The sequence below is a fragment of the Rhincodon typus genome, chromosome 41 (genome assembly GCF_021869965.1).
Source record: "Rhincodon typus isolate 14 chromosome 41, sRhiTyp1.1, whole genome shotgun sequence".
Classification (NCBI taxonomy): domain Eukaryota; kingdom Metazoa; phylum Chordata; class Chondrichthyes; order Orectolobiformes; family Rhincodontidae; genus Rhincodon; species Rhincodon typus.
In genome coordinates, this window is record NC_063372.1 from 10222984 (window position 1) to 10231153 (window position 8170).

General features: G+C 45.1%; 1 protein-coding gene across 1 annotated transcript in view; it reads left to right on the forward strand.

Annotated features, from left to right (window-relative positions):
* The window catches only part of rdh5 (retinol dehydrogenase 5 (11-cis/9-cis)), a 24079-nt gene that overhangs the window by 7144 nt on the left and 8765 nt on the right, over positions 1–8170 (forward strand). The gene's annotated exons all lie outside the window — the stretch shown is intronic.

The following is an 8170-nucleotide window of genomic DNA, read 5'->3' on the forward strand; positions in this document are numbered from 1 at the left end:
GCCCCACCCCCATCTCCTACCTACTAACCTCATCCCGCCCTCTTGACTTGTCCGTCCTCCCTGGACTGACCTATCTCCTCCCTAAGTCCCCACCTACACTCACCTTTACTGGCTCCATCCCCGCCTCTTTGACCTGTCTCTCCTCTCCACCTATCTTCTCCTCCATCCGCCTCCCCCTCTCTCCCTATTTATTTCAGAACCCCCTTCCCCTCCTCCATTTCTGAAGAAGGGTCCAGACCCGAAACGTCAGCCTTCCTGCTCCTATGATGCTGCCTGGCCTGCTGTGTTCATCCAGCTCCACACCTTGTTATCTCATTGTGCACTCACTGTCAGGCTAGGCTGCCCATCACCTTTTGCAAAGCCTCCTTGTTGCTAGACTATGCCAAGAATGCCCAGTTGCAGTTTCTCTGCGGGCTGTATAAGATCATAAGATATAGTAGAAGAAGTAGGCCATTCAGTCCATTGGGCCTGGTCTGCTATTCACTGAGATCGCACAGTGATCTGATCATCCTTAACTCCCTCTCCTGCTCTTTCCCCGATAACCTTCGATTCCCTTACTGAATAAAAACCTGTCTGTATGTTTTTTTATTCATTCATGGGATGTGGGCATTGCTGGCTAGACCAACATTTATTGTCCGTCCCTAATTGCTCAGAGGGCAGTCAAAAGTCAACCACATTGCTATGGGACTGGAGTCAAACATAGGCCAGATTTCCTTCCCTAAAGGACGGGTTTTCCCCTGACAATCGGCAATGGTTTCATGGTCTTCGTTAGACTCTTAATTCCAGATTATTGTTGGATTCAAATTCCACCAACTGCTATGGTGGGATTCCAACCCAGGTCCCCAGAGCATTACCTGAATGTCAGGGTTAATAGTTCACCAATAATACCAATAGGCCATCACTTACCCCTTTGACAAAGTGGTTAGAAATTCCAAATGCCTAGACCTTTTCCATTTGTGAATGCTGCAGGTGGAATAGTTTGGGCACAGTTTGGGAGCTGAATGGAGACTCCCATCAATTCAGTGCAGTTGCCCAGTTCCCTTACCTGGATATCAGCAGGAGGGTAAGGCCCATGGAAATATTGTCCTCACTCATTCTGCACCAACTGCGACTCTAAACTAAACTGGGAACTGCAACACAGCATCTGAGTGCTAACATGTGGAGCATTTTATGCTCCCGTTACCCTTTTACATCAGCTTTCTCCTGCTTAGCTTAAGTTGCGTGGCTTGGATGGGGTCAGCTAAGGAACAGCAAACAGAAGTTTGTGAGCCCACGCAGACCGAGGAGCTGTGTGACAATTGGGGGCCAGGCAGCTGATGCTCCCAGTGGAATCAACCAGGAGGGAAGCAAAGGAGAAGACCTTTTCTGCTATGAGCCATCGACCAAATGGCCCGGCTCATCCAAATAATGTGGAACAGCAGAAATAGAAAGCATTGTGGCTGACTCCTGAGTCACAGTGTACAGTGATGCTCTGGAGACGATATCTGGGCTATATTCTGATTGGTTCTCGTTCTATTCACATAACCCACATCACTATGAGAAAGCCCTAATGCTCACAACACTGCCATCTATACTGCCCTGCACCCAGTCAAGCTCAGTCTTTTTCCAACCAATGCCCGCTTCCCTTAGTTCTGGTCGCCTTACCTATAGCAAGTATGTTATTAAACTGGAAAGGGTGCAGAAGAGATTTACCAGGATGTTGCTGGGGATAAAGGGTTTGAGTTATAAAAATAGCCTGGGACTTCTTTCACTGGAGCGTAGGAGGCTGAGGGGTGACATTATAGAGGTTTGTGAAATCATGAGGAGCATAGATAAGGTCTTTTCCCTAGGGTAGGGGAGTTCAAAACTAGAGGTGAGAGGAGAAAGATTTAAAAAGGACCTGAGGGGCAACTTTTACACACAAAGGGTGGCTCGTGTGTGGAATGAACTGCCAGAGGAAGTGGTAGATAAAGGTATGATTACAGCATTTAAAAGAAATTTGGACAGGTACATGAATAGGAAAGGTTTAGTAGGATATGGGCCAAAAGCAGGCAAGTGGGACTGGTTTGGTTTGGGAACATGGTTGGCATGGACTGGTTGGACCGAAGGGTCTGTTTCTGTGCTGTATGACCTTAGTCATTTAGCCACAGTCCCGATACATGCATTTCTACCATTCCATGCACTTGACTGAACGACAAATTCTAGTTTGTCTTAAACCTTTCTGTCCTGGGATCCCAGTAGATTCTAGGCACCTTGTGATTCTGGATTTGTCTGAGGGTTTCCGTGAAGTTAATCCTAATGCAACTTCTCGATTGTCGATTTAGACTTCAGCACCTAAATCTTATTGAAGTAACACATTGTTTCAAGAAAGGAATTGCTTCTAAGCTGCTCTGAAATGCTTTATAAAACAAGTTAGACAAGCTTCAGTTCTGAAGGAGAGTCTCTCTCTCTCTTTCCACAGAGACTGCCACAGTTTCTCCAGCATTCTCTGCATCAGTTATAAAACAAGCTAAAGCTCTCTGCAGCTTATAGAGCAATCGAGTAACTTCAAAGCTTCATGCTGACTTGTCAGGGTCCTGCTCATTTTCACTGGGGCTATGCCTATTGTTTCAGGTCATTCAGGCTGATCGGGACTAGGCCAGTGATTTCAGTTGTTGACATGTTGAGCCCCTAAATTGAAGGAAGGGCCCAGAGTAAAAGCAAGCGAGAACCATTCAAACATGAGCAGCAATACATGGACAGATTAAAGAAAAGCAACTCTTGAGAATTGGATCAGAGATAGTAGGAACTGCAGATGCTGGAGAATCCGAGACAACAAGGTGCAGGGCCTAGACCCTCTAGGCCCGAAACGTCAGCCTGTCTGCTCCTATGATGCTGCTTGGCCTGCTGTGTTCATCCAGCCCTGCACCTTGTTGTCTCTTGAGAATTGGAATTGTGCCCATCTTAAAGCTGCTATAAAGTCAGTCAGAAGGAAACTGTGGGAGAAATGGTGAAATCCACTTTAGATACTAAGGGGGTCAGTAAGTAGTGCTGCCTATATATATATATAGAGAGAGAGACAGGACTTATACACTTAATGGTAAGGTCTTGGGGAGTGTTGCTGAACAAAGAGACCTTGGGGTGCAGGTTCATAGTTCCTTGAAAGTGGAGTCAGAGGGAGACAGGGCGGTGAAGAAGGCATTTGGTACGCTGGCCTTTATTGGTCAGTGCATTGAGTATAGGAGTTGGGAGGGTCATGTAGCGGCTGTACAGAACATTGGTTAGGGCCACTTTTGGAATGCTGCGTTCATTCGTGGTCTCCCTGCTATAGGAAGGATGTTGTGAAACCTGAAAGGGTTCAGAAAAGATTTACAAGGATGTTACCAGGGTTGGAGGGTTTGAGCGATAGGGAGAGGCTAAATAGACTGGGGCTATTTCCCCTGGAGCATCGGAGGCTGAGGGGTGCCCTTATAGAGGTTTATAAAATCATGAGGAGCATGGATAAGGTGAATAGCCAATGTCTTTTCCCCAGGGTAGGGGAGTGGGGAAAGGTGAGGTGAGAGGGGAAAGTTTTAAAGCAGACCACCTTGTCACACAGAGACTGGTGCGTGTATGGAATGAGCTGCCAGAGGAAGTGGTGGAGGCCAGTACAATAACAACATTTAAAAGGCATCTGGATGGGGACATGAATAGGAAGGGCTTCAAGTGAAGTAGGAGTGGATTAATTTAGGATATTTGGTCAGTATGGAATGAAGGGGCTGTTTCATATGACTTTACAAATGGTGGTGGTTTAACTTGAGGGTCACCTCAGGCAAGAGGGGCTGAAACAATTGAGAAGGAGAGTCCTTCACGGTAACCCCAGCTGGTTAAAAGAATCAAACCCATGTTGTTGGTGCCTCTCTGTGTTCCAGACCAGCCATCCAGCCAACTGAGCTAACCAACCACCCAGCTGCTAATGGACCGCATAAGGGAACTAAAGCATTTCTCAGGGCAGCATGCGATGGACTTTCAGAACATTGGTGGAGGTTTGGAGCAATCCTTACTCCTGCAGATTGTGCTCAGTTGCCACTAATGCAGTGAGCATTTCACACTGTGGTTATTAATGTTGAAGGAGAATTTCCTTGAAAAGATTAAGAGGTCCTAAAACACATTGAGCTGCTGACTGAGACAGCATTTCCCCAAGGGTACTGCAAGATGTGTGAACTCTATTCCATCGTTTGCTGGCATCTAGAGGCCATCGCTGGAAGGGAATTAGTGTTGCACAATGTCCTAAAAAGACAGTAAGTCAGAAAATGAAAGACTCTTTTGTTTGATGTCAGTTGCAGGAGTTTTGCTTGGCGGGATTTTTAGGATGGTAACAACATTGACAGACTAAAGATAGTCAGACATAACTTCTAGATAAGAAAGTCAGGGCTTATTAATCTGGTAGAACTTTTACAGAGATCACCAAGTTGATGAATAAAGGTAACCCAGTCAGCATTGTATATTTTTACTGCAAACAAAAAGTACTGGAGATCACAGCGGGTCAGGCAGCATCTGTGGAGAGAGAGCAAGGTAACATTTCGAGGCTAGACTCGAAACATTAGCTTGCTTTCTCTCCATGGACGCTGCCTGAACCCCTGTGATCTCCAGCATTTTTTGCTTTCAGTACAGATTCCAGCATCTGCAGGGATTTGCTCCTACCTTGTATATTTTTACTGTCGAATGCTTTCAATAAGATACGTACCTCACAATAGATTGCCATATCATAGAGAGTGCTGTGGGAGTGATGGGCAGGTCTTGTGTTGGAATTGGGGGTCACATCCTCATTGGATTGTTACTGTTCAGGATTTTTATTAGTAACGTGGACATTGGTGACAAGCACCTTACAATCTGAGATAGTAGGAACTGCTGATGCTGGAGAATCTGAGATAACAAGGTGAAGAGCTGGATGAACACAGCAGGCCAAGCAGCATCAGAGGAGCAGGAAGGCTGACGTTTCGGGCCTAGACCCTTACAATCTGCACTGGTTTCAGAAGCCTTCCTGAAAAGAAAAGATCACAACCTGAGCTAGATACGATGGGGAAATGAGCCCACATCAGGTGAATCACATTTAATATTGATAAATAGAGCATGGTGCACATTGGTAGGGCTAGTGCCAAGCATATATGTATGTCGTGCTGGATTTGAATGTAATAGTGTATTGATCTCTGAAGGCTCATGATCAGTGATAAGAGCCTATAGAGAAAACAAACCGTGTGTTAGGCTGTAAGTAAAAGACAAAACCTTAGCAACCCTGAACAATGCCTTGGTTGGGCCCCATTTAAAATACTGTGTCCAGTTTTGGCCCCTTACATAGTGGGAGCTATACAGGCCCTAGTAGTGGCTAAGCTAAGAACACTTAGCTATTATAATAGGTTGAGGAGCTGGGCCTATATACCCTTAGGGCTTTGGACAAACTTGGTTATATGTTTAAAATGATAAAGGGGCACGTGAACAAATGATTGAAATTGCATACATTTTGATATGAAGTAGATAAGTTGAAGAGAAACCACATAAGCCATAGAACCAGGTTCAATGACGGGAGGATTTTCTTTGCTCTGAAACTCAAAGAACATTGCATTTGGTTGTCAGCTAATCCAGGTGGGTGATTTTTTTATTTGATGCTCATTTGTAGTATTGATTTAAAACAGAGCTCAGGCTTTTCCTGGAGCTGGCTGAGGTCGCTAATTTGTTGCTCAGTGGATTGCGTGGTCATTGCAATTTCCTGGAACTCGCCTTGCTTCGGGAAAGGAATTTCCCGGGATTTTCCTCTTCTCCCGAAATTGGCGGAGGGCTTTTTTAAAGTCACTCTTCTGAGGTGCGGCAGAGAAACAGCGCATCTCCCAGGGTTTGCAATGACTTGCATAGATTTTACCCATTCCTTGTCCCATATTCAATGGGAGGAAATAGGTCATTATAGTATGACTGGATAATCAGGGGGGGGGCACTGAATGGTCTCCATAGGAACACATGAATTAGGAGCAGGAGTAGGCCATTCAGCCCCTTGAGCCTGTCTACCATTCAATAAGATCATGGCTGATCTGTTTGTGACCTCAACCCCACTAACATTGACTCCCTTGTTGATCAAAACTCTATCTAACGCAGCCATGAACATATTCAACGACCCAGCTCCTATCGCTGTTTGGGGAAAAGAATTCCACAGATTAATGACCCCCTCAGAGAAAAATTCTCCTCATCCCTGTCCATCTTGCCCGTGTTTCACTGAGCTAGTGGCTGGCGTGACCCAGTATCTCGTTGGCAGAAAATTGGCAGTAAAAAGTCTCCTGTCTATTCACAAGCACTACACCCTTGACTTAATTCTTTCTGGAATCCAGGTGCAATCCTCAGTGTATTTGCATGTGACCAAATCTGATCACGCGCTGCGATATGTTCCAGGGTCACATGAGACGTACCAAAGGAAAGCTTACCAGGCCCCGATAACCTACAGGCAAACTTAGCCTCTCCCTGTAAACCCTGGAACATTGCAAGTCAGCTGAGAATCTTGCATAGAAAGAGATTAGTAAAGCATGAGCTCCTTACAATCTAGAGAGTGACCTCCCATGAGGGGAAGCTCTGTGCAGCGAAAGGCTGAAAAATAATGAGAGCTGCTCACAGGACTGGAATCTGAATGACAAAGCTGGATGTTAACAGTTATTCCGATGAGATAGTGAGCTTCCTCTGTTTCAAAATCCAAGAACAAAAGCTTGAAATACAGGACGCGTGTTTTAAACTAATTTTAAATTACTTTAGGTTTCTTTTGGCGAACGACTATCAGATAACTGTTCCACATTTTCACTGTTGTTCAGGCCTCTGGTGTTGTCTTGGTACATTCTGTTTTGCACACACGTACAAACAGATTCAAGAACAGCTTCTTCCCCACTGTTATAAAACTTTTGAATGGACCTCTTTAATGTTAATGTCGATCTCTCGCCCTGCACCTTCTCAGCAGCTGTAACACTGTATCCTGTGCTCTGTTCTGTTACCCTGATGCATCCGTCTGCCTGTAAAGCACATAAAACAACACTTTTCACTGTACCTAAGTACATGGGGCAATAATAAATCGAATCAAGTTCAATCAAAATTGTGATCTTTGTTGTTTTCTCTTGTTTCTCCAAGAAACTTGAGTATGAAGTTTGTAAGGTAGGACTTCATCTGTAGGTGATACTTAGATAGATGGGGACCAGGGTGATTTTATACAGAACCTCTGCTATTTTTTTGTCCAGTTGACTTTTGCCATTACTTTCACTGTTTGCTGGATCTACTCGCCTCAATATGGGAAGCTGCATTTAAACGAGACAATAATGTCCTGTCTCCCATTTTCTGTCACTTCTGCCTTAGTCACACTGGATCTTAATCACAGCTCAATGAAACAGCTGTACAGTCTTAAATTGGTCACTGAAACAAAAAGGAAGTACGTTGTGTTTTTTTAATAAAAGCTATTTATGAGATGTTGGCATCACTGGCTAGGCCAGCATTTATTGCCCATCCCTATTTGCCAAGGGGGCATTTTAAGAGTCAACCACATCACTGTGGGTCTGGAGTCACATGTAGGCCAAACCAGGTAAGGATTTCCTTCCCTGAAGCACATTAATGAACCAGATGGGTTTTTATAGCAATTGACAGCTCCTCAATCCAGATTTCACCATCTGCTGTAGTGGGTATTTGAATCCAAGTCCCCCAGGTTATTAGAATCATCACAGAACCCCCTACAATGTGGAAATAGGCCATTTGGCCCATCAAATCCACACCAACCCTCTGAAGGGCATCCCATCCAGACCCACACTATCCCTGTATTTCCCATGCCTGCACCTAGCCTGCACATCCCTGGACACTATGAGCAATTTAGCATGGCCAATCCACCCTAACCAGCACATCTTTTGACTGTGGGAGGAAATCCACACAGACACAGGGAGAATGTACAAACTCCGCACAGACAGTTGCCCAAGGGTGGGATCAAACCCAGGTCCCTGGCATTATGAGGCAGCGGTGCTAGCCATTGTGCCACCTTGGGAGTTCTGGAGCACTAGGCCAGTAACATTACCAACCACTGCCTTCCCAGCTAAAACAAGGTGGAGCAGGTAGTGCATCTTTACCATCTATGCCGGACTCTGCTTTTTCAATGTTTCTGCTTGCCAGCTCCCTTCGAAGTATATTGAAGTGATTTTGTAAACTGTCATCACAAAAGATGCAA